The 17,686-nt window shown below is 41.8% G+C and overlaps 1 protein-coding gene across 1 annotated transcript in view; it reads left to right on the top strand.

Annotated features, from left to right (window-relative positions):
* The window catches only part of PIP4K2A (phosphatidylinositol-5-phosphate 4-kinase type 2 alpha), a 497,878-nt gene that overhangs the window by 7,736 nt on the left and 472,456 nt on the right, over positions 1-17,686 (top strand). The window lies entirely within an intron of this gene.

Below are 17,686 nucleotides of genomic sequence, written 5' to 3' on the forward strand. Positions count from 1 at the left end.
ATTGATAATACGTTGAAACCCTCTGCTCAGCGTTCAACAGCAGCTAAGAAAGCAAATAGAATGTTAGGAATTATTAGAAAAGGAATGGAAAACAAAACTGAGACTATTATATTGCCTTTGTATCGCTCCATGGTGCAACTACACCTTCAATACTACGTGCAATTCTGGTCACTGCATCTTAAAAAAGATATAGTGGAATTAGAAAAGGTGCAGAGAAGGGCAACAAAAATGATAAAGGGGATGGGATGACTTCCCTGTGAGGAAAGGCTAAAGCGGCTAGGGCTCATCAGCTTGGTGAAGAAATGGCTGAAGGGGAGATATGATCGAGATATATAAAATGAGTGGAATGGAACAGGTAGATGTGAATCGCTTGTTTATTCTTTCCAAAAATACTGAGACTAGGGGACATGCAATGAAGCTACTAAGTAGTAAATTTAAAACAAATCAGAGAAAATATTTCTTTACTCAACTTGTAATTAAACTCTGGAATTCACTACGAGAGAATGTGGTAAAAGCAGTTAGCTTAGCAGGATTTAAAAAGGTTTGGATAATTTCCTAAAAGAAAAGTTCATAAGCTATTATTACGATGAACTTGGGAAAATTCACTGCTTATTTCTAGGATAAGCAGCATAAAATCTGTTTTGGGATCTTGCCAGGTACTTGTGACCTGGATTGGCCACTGTTGGAAACAGGATTCTGTGTATGATGAACCTTTAGTCTGTCACAGGATGGCAACACTTATGTTCTTATGTAAAGATATATTTTTAAAATATTTGCTTGTACAGACTACAGATAAGCTTTGGTTGTTTTATGTCTTTATATGACATGGCCAAAATGCATCTGTTCAAAGTGGGGTGGGACTGGAAGTTATATGGAGAGTCGGTGATTCTTTGTATATTTATGTACTGAAGTCTGGACATAGAGGGGCCGATGCTAAAAACGTAATACCGGCATTAGAGACGATTAGCTCAGGAGTAGCATGCACGTTAATGTGCGTAGAATGTTCTGAAGTCTTTATCATGGGGAAACAACATACACTCTAAAGATGGCCACGAATTGTGTTTAAACATACTCAAGTGGATGCTAATGAGGTTATTTGGTATTCCATCCCAATGCTTACAGAAGAGTACAATTATTGCCCTTAATACTGAAAGCTTGGAGGCAGTGTTGAGGGTTTTCAAGAGAGGATTTCTTCAGAATTTCTCACTTTAAACTGCCGGTTTTGTGTTTTGTTTTTTTTTCTCAGTGCAGCTTATTAAATGCTGATAGAAACAAATGTGTGTGAGTCCGAGCAAAACAGAAAGAGCAAGCACACATTGGTACCATTCTTCTCTGCTTAAATATGAGCCTTTCAAGTGAAAACAATTTTTTAAATGCTTATATTTAAAGGTGCAGAAGAATGGTGCCGATTTTTTGCTTGCACTTCCAGTCGTGCCTGGGCATACGCACAAGAGCTACGTTTATCACGAAACTCCAGTGTGCATGCTCCTCCTCCTTGCTTTCAGTTTCATAGCATGCATATCATTTGAATACCATTTGTTTTGAGCGTTGCAGAGCTAAGCTTCTGCTCTGTTGTTGTGCTTTGAGGTCTGCACTGTTGGCTTTAGCGTTGGACATATGAGCATCGGCCCCAGAAATAGTATGCCTAACTTTATACGGAGAAGTTACCCATAGAAAGATATGCTATCTCTCTCAGGAATCAGACTTGAGCAAGTAGGAAGTAATTCTCTAAGGATGTGCATAAATGCTGATAAACTAGTCATAGAAAACAAAACAGCGATGGTAACCAAAATAAAGTCTCGCAGCAAAAGGTGCCACCAGTTTCTTTATTAATGTTCAATAGACTCAACACAAATAGTGTTTCGGCCTAGGTGGAGGCCTGCATCAGGAGTCTAAATTAGCATACTACTGAATAAAAACAAATAATTCACAGATGAATAATAATGAAATGCATTGTTAGAAATGTTAAAGAAAACCATCAAATAAACTAGTCATATACATGCATACTGGGGCATGTATGTGCTCTTGTTACGTGCTCTTCTGTAGGCATGCACACATCTTCACTAGCTCGTACTTTGCAGGTGGGCGTTCCTGTGGGCAGAGGTGCACATTTACATACTGACCTTATAGAATACTATAAGGAATGTATTTTATTAAGCTGCGGTAACCACTATTGTGCACTTACCACAGCTTAAAAGGGCTTGCTGCGGAATGCGCTGAGGTGTCCTTTGGTAAAAGCCCAATGTGAGCATGTAAATTACACACTAAAATATTTTTCTTTATATTTCTCAAAGGGGGGGGGGGTGTCTAGGGGGCCAATCAGCAAAGCCACGTTACTGTGTATCTGTAAGATAGGTGGCGGTAGGGGCTCACACGCTACTTTTTGGTAATGGCTGTTCACTAATGGCAACATTAGCGCATGGCCATTAATTTGGAAAATCAGCATTTCTGACCGGTAAGAACGGCCTTAGCGTGCAGGAAGAATCCACGTAATGGCGCTAAGGCCATTTTTTTTTACCACAGCTTAGTATAAAGACCCTTTGATCTTCCAAGTTTATGATTGGCACAAGTGTTTAGACCTGAACACGGATGCATGCGGGGATAGTGCTGGGCAGACCTATACGGTTTGTGCCAGAGCCGGTGGTTGGGAGGCGGGGCTGGTGGTTGGGAGGTGAGGATAGTGCTGGGCAGACTTATACGGTCTGTGCCAGAGCCGGTGGTTGGGAGGCGGGGATAGTGCTGGGCAGACTTATACGATCTGTGCCAGAGCCGGTGGTTGGGAGGCGGGGCTGGTGGTTGGGAGGCGGGGATAGTGCTGGGCAGACTTATACGGTCTGTGCCCTGAAGAGCACAGGTACAAATCAAAGTAGGGTATACACAAAAAGCAGCAAATATGAGTTATCTTGTTGGGCAGACTGGATGGACCGTGCAGGTCTTTTTCTGCCGTCATCTACTATGTTACTATGTATACCTGGTTGCACTAGTATTCTGTAAAGGAAAGTATTCACCACATAGATGCTCCTTCATAGAATTGACCTCGCATTGTTAAAAATATGTACTATATATAGTATACTGATATTGTTTGTATAATCTTGTGTATACTGGACCTCTGAATGTTTGCTTCAGGATGTCAAATTATGCTTTTTTTTTTTTTTACATTCTGGGTGAGGCTTAGGGGATAGAAAGATAACTGAGGGTGTGAAAGGTTCAAGACTGAAGATTTTCCTAAGGAAACTAATATCCTTGCACCAGCCTGACAGGGTTGGATTGTGCTTGTGACTGTGAGGAAGGTGATGGAGTGACTTCACAGCTGACCTCATGCACCGTCATTGGCGCTGTATGACTACTACTACTACTTATCATTTCTATAGCGCTACTAGACGTACGCAGCGCTGTACACTTGAACATGAAGAGAGAGCCCCTGCTCGACAGAGCTTACAATCTAATTAGGACAGAGAAACAGGACAAACAAGAGATAAAGGAATATTAAAGTGAGGATGATAAAATAAGGGTTCTGAACAAGTAAATAAGGGTTAGGAGTTAAAAGCAGCATCAAAAAGGTGGGCTTTTAGCTTAGATTTGAAGACGGCCAGAGATGGAGCTTGACGTACCGGCTCAGGAAGTCTATTCCAGGCATATGGTGCAACACTTTAGGGATAGAAACAGATAGGAAAGCGAGTGGGAGCTGTGTTTCCGTGCAAGGCCCTGGATCTGTCCTCAATCCATTTGCAGAACAAATTAGCATTTGGTTGTGTAGTCAGTAATTCAAATATTAAGCTGTGGTTGAGATGAGTTTTGCTGTGCGACAAGCTTCTACATCTTTCTCATAAAGCTGAGAGGAGAGATGTAAAAAAAACACCCTGCAGAAGCATTCATACATGAGGTGAGTGAATTGTTATGGTACAGAATTTAAGTGCTATCTTGGAGGGGCAGCAGTTGGTGCTGAACACAGGTGCAACTGAGGGGGCTGTTATATGAATGACCATTGCAGTTCCGCATAGTCCTCCCTGGGAAGTTTTTAACTTTGCAGAATCAGTGAAGACTTTAGCTTTATGCTAAAGGGAACACCAGGTGCCTAATTCAGAAAGACTTTTCCCCATTCTGTGCTTTTTTTTTGGGGGGGGGGGGGGCATCCCCTATTGAAAAAGGCTCTAAGACCTACTAGTTTGTCACAGTGATTTTTTTCTTTTCAAGCTGGCTGTTTGCTTATTGTGAAAAAAACCCTTCGCACTTTTATTGTAGACAGTTTAAAACAGGGTAACTTGCTTAGGTAAAAGGTTTTTCCATATTTGGGCCTGATATACAATGTTCATTCTCTCCCCCTTCCCAATAATACAGCAGGGCCCTCTGTGTCTTTGGAGACAATACTCCAGAGCGGAGGAGTGGCCTAGTGGTTAGGGTGGTGGACTTTGGTCCTGGGGAACTGAGGAACTGAATTTGATTCCCACTTCAGGCACAGGCAGCTCCTTGTGACTCTGGGCAAGTCACTTAACCCTCCGTTGCCACATGTAAGCCGCATTGAGCCTGCCATGAGTGGGAAAGCGCGGGGTACAAATGTAACAAAAAAAAATACTCTGTACATAGGCCCCTCGGAGAATGAAGAGGTAGAGTGAATCACTGAAGGAAAGGGAGTTCAAGCAGGGTTTCCGTGTTAGTGGTTCAATGCATTTAAAATACACTATTGTGTAGGACCAACTATAAAATGGAAGTTTAGCTGCAATGTATCATGTATTGTATATGTTGTGGTGCAGAGATGGAGCCATGTTAGGTAACATGAAGCTGAAAGAGCATCTTGAGACCAGGCCTTTTTACGAAGTTCCTTGGCCTGGTTCGAAAGCTTTCTGTTGTACACTGGCCTTCAGAAAGCAAGTGGTGCTGCAGTTACATGTTTAACTTATCTAATATTGTAACTGTGATCTTGTTCATGTGTCCACTCCCTTGCAATAATGTGCTATTGTAAGTTAACTTGGATATTTACAGAATAACACTTCAGTGGAAATTTGGCAGTCATGCTCATAAATGCTCACATACATAAGTACATACATAAGTATTGCCACACTGGGACAGACCAAAGGTCCATCAAGCCCAGTGTCTTGTTTCCAACAGTGGCCAATCCAGGTCACAAATACCTGGCAAGATCCCAGAAAAGCTCAATACATTTTATGCTGCTTATCCCAGAAATAAGCAGTGGATTTTCCCAAGTCAATTTAATAATGGTCTATGGACTTTTCCTTTTAGGAAGCCGTCCAGACCCTTTTTAAACCCCGCTAAGCTTACTGCCTTTACCACATTCTCTGGCAACAAATTCCAGAGTTTAATTACACGTTGAGTAAAGAAAAATTATCTCCAATTCGTAATAAATTTACTACTTTGTAGCTTCATTGCATGCCCCCTAGTCCTAGTGTTTTTGGAAAGAGCAAACAAATGATTCACGTCTACCCGTTCCACTCCACTCATTATTTTATAGTCCTCTATCATATCTTCCCTCAGCTGTCTCTTCTCCAAGCTGAAGATCCCTAGATGCTTCATTTCAGCCTTTCCTCATAGGGAAGTCGTCCCATCCCCTTTATCATTTTCTTCGCCCTTCTCTGTACCTTTTCTAATTCCACTATATCTTTTTAGAGATGCGGTGACCAGAATTGAACACAATGTTCGAGGTGTGGTTGCACCATGGACCGATACAAAGGCATTATAATGTCCTCACTTTTGTTTTCCATTCCTTTCCTAATAATAGGAAAGGAATGGAAAACAAAAGTGAGGATGTATTCTATTTGCTTTTTTTAGCTGCTACCACAGAGCAATTCAACGTATCATCAACAGCGATGCTGAGATCCCTTTCTTGGTCGGTGACTCCTAACGTGGAACCTTGCATTACGTAGCTATAGTTCGGGAACATTATAGCTAAAAATAAGTCCAAGATTGTAGGCAATTCTATAACATAGGCCACTGATTCTCAAACCTGGTCCTGGAGGCACCCCAAGCTAGTCAGGTTTTCAGGATACTCACAATGAATATTCATGAGAGATTTGCATGCAGTGGAGGCAGTGTATGCAAATCTGTCTCATGAATATTCATTATGGATATCCTGATAACCTGACTGGCTTGGGGTGCCTCCAGGACCAGGTTTGAGAATCAGTGGCCTATGTTATAGAATTGCCTACAATCTTGGACTTATTTTTAGCTATAATGTTCCTCTTTGAGAAACCTGGAGGCATTCAGAGCTGTTGACCTTTCTGAACACAATGTTGTTCTGCTAGGATCCCTCCCACCACATAGTGTGCCATTGGGGTTGGGTGGGGGGGAGATGAGTAAATGGTCGGGACTGGGAACCACAAGGCAAAGAGCCATCTCCTGCTGGGGAAGCTCCTTGTAATGATTCATGCTGAAGAGTTGTGTAATCCAGTGACCAGTAAAATAGTGAAGGCAACATCCTGACCAGCCGTATGTGTTATTGATTGCATCCTATGGAATTACGTCACTTGACACAGACCACTCTTTCTTAGCAAAAAGAACAGTAAGTGACTTTCTGGAAAATATACCTTTTACTGACAGACACAAAGCACCCTTAAAAACTGATCTCCAGAAACATTATGCTTGAGAAAAAAATCAAAATGTCCTCTCTTAATATGGAAAAGATTTGTCTAGCTAACTGGCAGTTTGACAGACAGAGCTTTGGTGGCTTTCATTCCCTCCTCCCAGACTTGTTGAGCAGGTAAATTTTGTCCTGGCAAATCCATTTCTTGCACAAAATTTACCCACATAACACACAGGGCTGGAAGTGTTTCATGGCTCAGCTTAGCTTTATCTGGTCAGTTCCAGTAATTCATTGCCAGATAACTGGTCACTGCAAAGGCTGGCCTAAAGTTATCCACATTTATGCAGATATATATTCAGCAAGTACATTTATTACACCTGCCGGAATTGTGCGTGACAGCAGAGCGCAGAATTTGTGCAGAATGCAACATTTTTGTGCAGACTCTGCACTCTGAGGGGAATTGGCTGGCTGGCTAGCCGGCCCTCCCCAGCCCACGGTGCTGACTGGCTCCCCCGCCATCCCCCTGGTCTTCTTGAGCACACCCTGGTGGTCTAGTGGCCTTTTTGGGGGCTGGAAAGAACCCCACTCTTTCCTTCCTGCTTCCGCCTCTTCTTCAAAATGGCCACCGAGACATCAAGTGGTAATCTCATGAGACTTCTGCAAGAAGTCTCAGCAGCCATTTGGAAAAAAACATGTGTACCGGGCAGGAAAGAGTGGGTTTGTTTTCTGCTGAGAAGAGGTACTCCTGATGCAGCTCCTCCTACTTCACAGGTGAGTGCAGGGGTGGCTGAAAAAAATATGGATGGCATGTGGGTGCAGGTGAGGGAGGAAAGGAGGGGGCTGTAAAAAAATATGTAGGTGGAGGGAGGGAGGGAGCTGTAAAAATGGTGCATGCTGTGGGTTGGTGGAGGGAGGGAGCTCTAAAAAAAAAAGGTGGATGGTGTGGGTGGGTGGAGGGATGGAGCTGTAAAAAAAGTGGATTCTGTGGTGCATGGAGGGAGGGAGGGAGCGAGCTGTAAAAAAAAAAAGGTGGTTGCTGTGGGTAGAGGGAGGCTGCTTTTCCCCTCACATAGCACATGCAGGGCAGGCTATGCGGCGGAGAACAGCGCTGGAGGAAGACTTGTGGCAGGGCTTGGAGACCCCCGCCAGCCAAGGTATGTGGTGTTGCGGCGGGGGACAGGGAGGTGGGGCAAAATGTCCCTCCCTCCCCACTTTCGGCTCTGGACCTCCCCCCTCCTATTTTTGTGGTCTGGCTACGCAGTGGTCCAGAGGGGGATGGCAGTGGCCCTGGACCCGGCTCAGTCTCTTGGCCCTGTACAGAATATGCCAAACTCCCATCCGCGTGACTAAATTTAGTCACACGCAGTTAAATGCTGATGCCTAAATTAGTCACAGAGCGGGTGTATTCTATAACAATGTACATACATTTTAGAAACACCCATAACCCGCCCATTCCATGCCCATGGCTACGCCCCCTTTTCAACTGTGCGACTTTGAATTTGCCCGCATCACGTTACAGAATACGTTTAGACAGGTATGTGCGTAAATTCTAATCACATGCACGCCCCATGCAAATATGTGCTAATGTACTTACATGCCTACGAGTGGAGGAGTGGCCTAGTGGTTAGAGCACTGGTCTTGCAATCCAGAGTTGGCTGGTTCAAATCCCACTGCTGCTCCTTGTGATCTTCAGCAAGTCATTTAACCCTCCATTGCCACAGGTACAAACTCAGATTGTGAGCCCTCCTGGGACAGAGAAATATCCATTATACTTGAATGTAACTCACCTTGAGCTACTACTGAAAAAGGTGTGAGCAAAATCTAAATAAATAAATAAAATACATTAATTGATAATACATAGTACACTTGTCAAGGGTCTTGTAACTGCATGTTCACAGTTATAGAATTGCTCTTTTCACCTCTAATGTGTGTAGTATTTTGGATATTTCATGGGCATAGCCTGGATCACAAACTAGTTGGCTAATTATATCAATTTATATTTAGTTATGACTGGGAAACAGTGCAGAATTGGAACTAAAAGGTGCACATATCTAACTGATCTCACTCGAGGTGATTAAAAAGTGTCAGTAGCACAGGCTTTGAAATGAATGAACGAGCAAGCTGTGATTCTGTACAATAGATAGAACAGCAGCTACCCCAGGCCTGCTGGGACTAGAAATGAATCCCAGTATTGAAGCGAAAGCAGGGGAAATTGAAAGCTGCTCAAATATAGGCCCATCCCACTATTGCACCAAAAGCTAAACAGTCGGTTTTGACATCTGTTTATGATAGATTGCATGATGACCAGTTTAGAAACCAAAAAAGCTTCAACTAAGTAATGAACTGTATAATATACAAATTTTATGAAGCAGATGTAGGATGTAAAAAAGATGTAAAAAGACTTGAAGCAGTTCAAAGAAAAATGACGAAATTGGTATGGGATTTGCATTGCAAGACGTATGAGGAGAGACTTACTGACCTGAACATGTTGTACCCTGGAGGAAAGAAGAAACAGAGGTGATACGATACAGATATTCAAATATTTTAAAAGTATTAATCCGCAAAAAACCTTTTCCGGAGAAGGGAAGGCGCTAGAACTAGAGGATATGCATTGAGGTTGAAAGGGGGCAGACTCGGGAATAATGCCAGGAAGTATTTTTTCACGGAGAGGGTGGTAGATAACCTGGAATGCCCTCTCGCGGGAGATGGTGGTGATGAAAACCATACATGGAATTCAAAAATGTGTGGGATAAATCCTGTTTAGAAAGAATGGATCCAAAGAAGCTTAGCAGAGATTAGGAAGCAACACCGGTAATGGGGAAGCAAAACTAGTACTGGGCAAACTTTTACAGTCTGTGCTCTGATAGTGGCTGGACAGATTCAGTTTCAGCTTCAGAAGTTGGAGAACAAGTACAATGCTGGACAATCTTCTGCGGTCTATGCCCTGAAAATGGCAAGGACAAATAAAGACCAGGTATACAAATGAAGTATCACATACCATATTTAATAAGTTTATCTTGTTGGACAGACAGGATGGACCATGCAGGTCTTTATCTGCTGTCATCTACTATGTTACAATATACAAATGAAAGAGACATAACAATGCAGATAGGTCTGTTACCCCAAATCTCTGCTTTACTCACTGCTGGAAATCAGTTTTCTCCTTGAGGTACATGTTATATGCCTGGTTTTGTACTCCTTTCTCTTCCTCAATCATGTTCTTGTGACCTGGCATGCAGGACCAGTCACAGAGCATTGGGCATCCAAGGAAAGCTTTCAGCCTTATGCCCCTTAATTTTAAGGCCCCTAGCCCCCCCCCCCCCACACCCCCAAGAGTTTGATAATTTAACTCAACTACACAGACACAATCTTGAGGGTAACTTCCAAAGGTTATTTATGCAGGAAAATGGGATATTTCAATACTGTCCACCCTTCCTGCAGGCACAAGTATGCATTGATGGTTATTTAAATTTATTTGGCTGTGAGAACCCATTGGTTTACTTTGACTGCAACTCCTCATTGCTGGCCCACAGAAACTGCTGCCCTAGGCAGCTGTCTAGGCCTGTCTAATGGTTAGGCTGGCCCTGTCGTCATTTATAGTTTTTTAAAAATATTGACAGGATTCCAATTATACTACTTGACCATTATATCTTGTCAGGTAGTACAGTTGACTACTCGTGATTATAGGTCTTGGGATTTTTCAGTCTGGGAAAGCCTGTGGCGTGACTGGTTCCGATTTCAAATATGAGACAGTTTGAGATGTATTTATTTTTGTTTTTACAAGCATCAGAAAACAGAAACTAAGGGAGAGTTAGAAACTATACTGAGATGTTTGGGGATGCACTGCAAGGTATTAAATTATGTGTTCTGAATTTTAGGTTATGGTTCAACTTGGAAAAACAACAGGAAGGATAACCAAGGTTTTGGAAGCTGTGCTTCATGCCTGAAAGTATAGAAACATAAAGTCATGCATTTGGGATGCAAAAATGCATTAGAAACTGTCAGTTAGGACAAGGACAAGAACTGGTAACAGAAAAGGAGATCTTGGGTTAACCAAATGACCTGAAAGCTGCTTGCTGGTGTTAATAAAGAGAAGTCGAAACAGCAGCAGAAGGATAAGAGATATTTCCCTTTTGTAGGTCACTAGTGAGACCCAGCCTTCTGCTGACTGTTCAGCTTTGAAGGCCATAACCTAGTTAAGGCTTAGAGAGGATGGAGAAGGGCTGGCAAAATAGGCCAGGGCCTACAAAAGGAACTCCACCCAGAAAGCTCAAGGCATGGAAGGCAGAAGAGACAGGGGAATATCAAAGAAACAGTTAAGTGTTTATCAGGGTTCAGTGAAGTGCAAATGATGCAATTTTGCATCAAAAAGGAAAACCAAGGACTCAAAGTCCTGGTCTGATCTGAAGGTGGAAGGGGGAAGGCCTCAAAAAAATATTGAGCAAATGTTTCTTTACTGAGAAGGCTGGTAGATGCCTGGAGTAACCTAACAGTGGAGGTGGTGCTGGAACTGAGACCTGTGATGAAATTTAAAAGTGTACTCACACCAGGGTTGAGAGGTTAAGTACAAGAAAGGGAGAGGGGGCTTGAGTGTTTAGTTCTGGAATTCAGTGTACTCCTGTGCCCAAGATAGTGGAGGAAACAAAATGGATTGAATGATGATCAGTTTCTGCAGGAGTCTGTGTGGCAGACAGCTTGGTGGTGGAAAGGTGATTACAGCTAAAGATAAGTGCATATTTTAAAAATCGTTTTGTGGATAGATCATTTTGTAGATTTATATAAATCTTCAAAATGATCTATCCACAAAATGCACAAAATTGCACCTTAGTAAAAGGACCCCGACGTGAAATGGTTAAGGTGATCACAGTTTAAAACATTATATATATATATATATATATATATATATATATATATATATATATATATATATATATATATATATAATGTTTTAAATTGTGATCACCTTAACCATTTCACGTCGGGGTCCTTTTACTAAGGTGCAATAACGGATTTAGCACGTGCTAAATACCGTCCATTGTATACCTGTGGGCTTAATGCACGCTAATTTGTTAGCATATTCTAAATCCATTAGCTCATCTTAGTAAAAGGACTCTTTTGTGTGAAAAAATGTTTTGACTTTTTTTTTTTTTTTTGCCTGTGTGTGTATTTGGACTGATGATGAATTAAAGGATTCTGACACTGCTTTACAGTTATGCCCTCTTTAAATGTGTTCCCTTTCTGATGCTCCATCACATATTTCTTTATTACATAAGTACATAAGTATTGCCATACTTAGAAAGACCAAAGGTCCATCGAGCCAAGCATCCTGTTTCCAACAGTGGCCAATCCAGGTCACAGATACCCCGCTAAGCTAACTGCCTTTGCCACATTCTGTGGCAACAAACTCCAGAGTTTAATTACACATTGAGTGAAGGAAGATTTTTTCCGATTCATTTTAAATTTACTACATTGTAGCTTCATTGCATGCCCCCTAGTCCTAGTATTTTTGGAAAGCGTGAACAGACACTTCATATCTATCCGTTCAACTCCACTCATTATTTTATAGACCTGTATCATATATCATAACTCCCCTCAGCTGCCTTTTCTCCAAGCTGAAGAGCCCTAGCCACTTTAGCCTTTCCTCATAGGGAAGTCGTCCCATCCCCTTTATCATTTTCGTCGCCGATGCAGCAACCAGAATTGAACACAATATTCGAGGTGTGGTCGCAACATGGAGCGATACAAAGGCATTATAACATCCTCATTTTTGTTTTCCATTACTTTCCTAATAATACCTAACATTCTATTTGCTTTCTTAGCCGCAGCAGCACACTGAGCAGAAGGTTTCATCGTATCATCAATGACGACACCTAGATCCCTTTCTTGGTCCGTGACTCCTAGCGTGGAACCTTGCATGACATAGCTATAATTTGGGTTCCTCTTTCCCACATGCATCACTTTGCACTTGCTCACATTAAACGTCATCTGCCATTTAGACGTCCATCTCCCAGTCTCGTAAGGTCCGCTTGTAATTTTTCATAATCCTCCTGCGATTTAACAACTTCGAATAACTTTGTGTCATCAGCAAATTTAATTACCTCACTAGTTACTCCCATCTCTAGGTAATTTATAAATATGTTAAAAAGCAGCGGTCCCAGCACAGACCCCTGGGGAACCCCACTAACTACCCTTCTCCATTGAGAATACTTACCATTTAACCCTACTCTCTGTTTTCTATCTTTTAACCAGTTTTTAATCCACAATAGAATACTACCTGCTATCCCATGACTCCAATTTCCTCTGGAGTCTTTCATGAGGTACTTTGTCAAACACTTTCTGAAAATCCATTCTATTCTTGAGGCCAGGTTTAAGGGAAGCATTTGAGGATGATTAGTATCAATTTTATTGCCATTATAAGATAAGCATATACTGGATACCTTTCAGACTGCTCACATAGGAGTCCTGTTATAAACCCAAGTACAAAATGGACAAAAAAATAATCTGTGAATGAAAACGGACTAAAAGATAATACAGTTGTACAAATGGGAGCAGCTGTATTAAAACTTGGTATTCGTTTGCAATATAGAGTGAAAATGATTTATCTTAGGTTTTAAATCATGGTAGATTTGCTAGTTAACATCAAACAAAAATGTACAAGCATGACTCTATTGATTAACTTAAGCTGGAGTGACACATTGGCTATGTGACAGCCAGAGCTTACATGTTAAATGAGGTTTGCAATGATCCTGTGTGTAACAAAGGAATGACTCCTTAGAATCTATGTTGCTTTTACATTCAGCTCATCTGTGTTCCCCCCCCCCCCCCCCCCCATGAGGTGTCAAAGAGGATGGGTGTATCCCAATGCTGGTTTGGGTTGTCTGGGGACTGCTTGTATCATGGGACATGGGGCTCAGAAGCACTAACCAGTAAACATTGTGGCACTGTGAAAAGAAGGCAGCTAAAAGGACAGACTGATAAGCAAACCTGAGCAGTGTTTGGCCTAGTGAGTGAGCAGAATCAGATACCAGACTTTGGAACCCTGGAATGTTTTTAGCACTAAGAAAAACTAATAAATTATTAAGTTTTAGTAATGACTAGGATTTATCTGTCATAATTTAATGGATGATATTTTGGGATACTGTGATTGCATTCTTTTATGCTGATTATGTAAAATTATTGTTTATTCGTTGTATCTGGCCTCGAGCTTAATTGTGAGGCATGTCATCAAATAAAGTAAAACCAGGGGTGCTGGAAACAGAAAGATTTCTTTCTAACATCCAGAGTTTGGGTAACAAAAATCTGCTAACAGGTCAGGTGTATGGACATCACACAGTTTAAACTTGAACAGCTGGGTGGAATAGATTTTGAAGCAGTGGTGCTGCCCAGGAATATGCATCCAGTTTGTAACATTTTACAAGGTTTCTGCCAGTTACTGGTGACCTGGATTGGCCACTGTTGGGAGCAGGATACTGGGCTAGATGGACCCTTGGTCTGACCCGGTATGGTTATTCTTATGTTCTTAAGGAATGTGCGCTCCTTTGAAAACCTTATGCATGTGAAGTTTATTGACGTGTTAAGAAACTTTTATGTGCCTTAATCAAATTCTACACACCGATTTATGAAATGAGCTGATAAATGTCTGAACATTGGCCAAAAGATCTGAAAATGAGCCTAAAACAAATTGATTTTTTTTTGTGTGTGTGTGTGTACTCCCCAGCTCCAAACGAGGATCTGATGTACTTGTTGTGAGTGCTTTAGTGGACCTACTTCTCATATTCTTGTCTGCACTTTGTGCTGATGCTTACCACCTTTGTAGAGGAGTTTGTACTGGGTTCTAACATTTTTGCCAAATGAGTACCTTCTAACAAAGTTTATATCATGCTCTTGCAGTTGCTACTATGTTAAGGGGCAAAGGGTGATTTCTTTGTTGGTCTGGATAACCTAGACCAGTGTTTTCCCAAGTCTAATCCTAGAGTACCCCTTGCCAGTCAGGTTTTCAGGATATTCACAATGAATATGCATGAACTTGAATTGCTTATAGTGGTGTCGTATGCAAATCAAGTTCATGCATATTCATTGTGGGTATCCTGAAAACCTGACTGGCAAGGGGTACTCCAGGACTGGACTTGGGAAACACTATCCTAGACAATGGGTTTTTTTTTTCCCCCTATGTAAGAGGTCATTTCAGAGGGTGTAGTTAACATTATCCATTTGTTCCTTCTGGTTTGGGGTGGGAGGGGGGAGGTATGGCAAGTTCACTCTCAGAATAGCTAATGAACTGTGGGAAATGATTCACCTGGTCAGTAATAATTATTTAATTTGGCTATTTCCAAAAGTGGATATTGACCTCTTCCTACCAAAACAATAATATATAGTTCAAATTTTCCAAGGCATTTAGTGTCTAAATCCAAATCTATGTGTGTAAAAACTCAAATCCTAGATATTTCAGGATTTCCACAATGAATATGAATGAGACAGATTTGAATGTAGGTCCCCCTTGGTATGCAAATCTGTCTTGATCATATTCATTGTGGATATCCTGAAACCCCAACTAGCTGTGTATGCCCTAGGGACTGGGACTGGGTTGAGAAACACTGGCATAGTGGATTAGAACCAACCCCTCTAGATACACATATAAGTCTAATAGCCAACTGGAGTTTTTGTAGGCTGTGATCGCCTTTTGTAGCACTAACAAACAAGACTGTAGTATAATCTCTTGTAATGGTCCTTTTGGAAAGGTATTACATCTTACCAAGACACCAATTTGGAAGCATTCAGTTCTTGACAACTAAAAAAGGAGTTGAATTTTCTGAATGTTAGACATTTGTCTTGTTTTCACTTTAAGAAGATTTATGCATCTTTGTCCTTTTAATTAACATATTTGGGGCCCTGTTTACTATGGCGCGTTAACATTTTTAACGCACCTACAATTAGCACGTGATCTAACCGTGTAGGCGCCTGTAAGGGATATTACAGGCACATACATGGTTAATGCGCGTTAAAAACGCTAAAGCACCTGTAACGCAGCTTAGTAAACGGAGCCCTTATTGTACCCATTAAAACTCACTTTGGAACGTGAAACTCTTTTTTAAAATTTTTTTCTTACGTAGCCTCAGAGAAGTGTGGTGAGGCATCCAGGACTGTTGCAAAAGTATTAGACACCCTGGGTGAACCTTCAGCATTTGTTCCTCTCCTAGTTAACTTTTACACCTTTTCGTGCTCTCCCCCCCCCCCCCCCAAGACTTTGATGATAATTCGCAAATAATCATGATCATCCCAACACAATCCTTCCCAGAACAAGCCTATCAAAATGCTTCGTTGGACGTCATACTTTTAAATATTAAACGTTCTTTTGTAAATAGATCAATGAGTGCAATTTTCAAAAGCCATTTTTCAAATTGTCCATTCCTTTTTCAGGCAAAAGCACACGGTGATGATTCTTTGAGTTTGTGTAGGTGTTGGGACCTATTTCTTGTTTTGCTTTGCAGCTGCTCTTTGCTGTCCCCCTAGATCTGCTGCCCTAGGCAGTTGCTTAGTTGGGCTGGCCCTGGAGGCATTTCAACAGAAACAGATTTACTCAATTTTGTATTCAGAAACAAAAGATTCATCCGTTACCAAACCCCATCAGTATACAGTACATTGTTAAGCACAAGTAAACAAAGTAATATACTAATTATAACAGAATCAGAAATCAATACACGGAGTGTAGAACATGCAGAATAATCAAAGAGAAAACCTCTTCGGGGGGGGGGGGGGGGGGGGGGGGAGAAATATGAATTATAGCCCTCTTAGAAGTATGTATATACAGCACCTGCCACAAAAAGGAAAAAAACAAAACCTGAGTTCCAATTTTCTGAAGCATGCTGGGAATTTTGACCTGACAATTAGCATTGAGAGACAGATTCTTTTATACAATCTACATACGATTATAGGGCAATGGGACTTGATATGCTGCTTTTCTGAGGTTTTTGCAACTACATTCAAAGCAGTTTACATATATTCAGGTACTTATTTTGTACCAGGGGCAATGGAGGGTTAAGTGACTTGCCCAGAGTCACAAGGAGCTGCAGTGGGAATCGAACTCAGTTCCTCAGGATCAAAGTCCACTGCACTAACCACTAGGCTACTTAATCATAAACACAAAACCTACTAATACAGTTTGGGAACGGTTGTCAGAATAAAAAAACAAAACAAAAAAACCCCAAATTATTTCTCGCTGAAATAGGATTTTAATTTGAAGTAAAAAGGTTTCCATTCATTTCTATATCAAGACCCAAACACTGGTGCGGGTGGGTGATGTGGAATCAAAAATACAGCAAGCTAATTGGGAATGGATTCAAGAACTATGCAGAGCAAACATATTGTGCAGAGGTGGGATTGGGAGGGAAAAGGAGAAATGTGTGGGAGATGAGGAAGAAGCAGAAATGTTAAATACATCTGTTTTAGTATTCAGAGGAAGGGATTGGGGAAGGATCGCCAGTTGCTGGTGGTAACCATTTATAGATGAGTTTGTGTAGAGCTAATAGGGCCAATAGAAAAGCAAGCTGTCATTTTTGGTGCTCCCATCTCCCCAAATTCACTTTTAGACCTTTTCCCCATCCCCTTCCATAATCACCCTGTCACCAGTTCTCCTAGAATAATCTGGGTAAATGGACTGTTTGAAAAGTGCCCACCCATTCCTGCTAGTAAAAGGTACATCCTGTTTCTTTGAGTTTGTGTGGTTGTCAGAAACTGTTGTTTTGCTTTGCAGTGGCGTAGCCAAGGGTGGGCCTGGATGGGCCCAGGCCCACCCCGTAGCAGCACACCTATGACGTGGCTGTCAGGGATCCCTAAGCCTCACCAGCCAAAAACTCCCAACAATTGTCCCTCCTGCATACCTTGTAAATAGCAGATCTTCGCCTGCAGCGAGCAGCGACTGATACATACTATTCGCACCAGCCCCACAGCCTTCCCTCTGATGTATTCCCTTCTATGCGGAAACAGGAAGTTGCATCAGAGGGAAGGCTGTGGGGCCAACATGAGCAGTGTGTATTAGTTACTGCATGCGAGGGAGGGAGGATGTTTGAGTGACCAAATGGCATGTAGGCGAGAGAGGGAGAGACCAAATCACTTGTGGGACAGGGCAAAGTTATTCTGCCCACCCATCCTTGG

This window comes from Microcaecilia unicolor, chromosome 1 (genome assembly GCF_901765095.1).
Source record: "Microcaecilia unicolor chromosome 1, aMicUni1.1, whole genome shotgun sequence".
Taxonomy (NCBI): domain Eukaryota; kingdom Metazoa; phylum Chordata; class Amphibia; order Gymnophiona; family Siphonopidae; genus Microcaecilia; species Microcaecilia unicolor.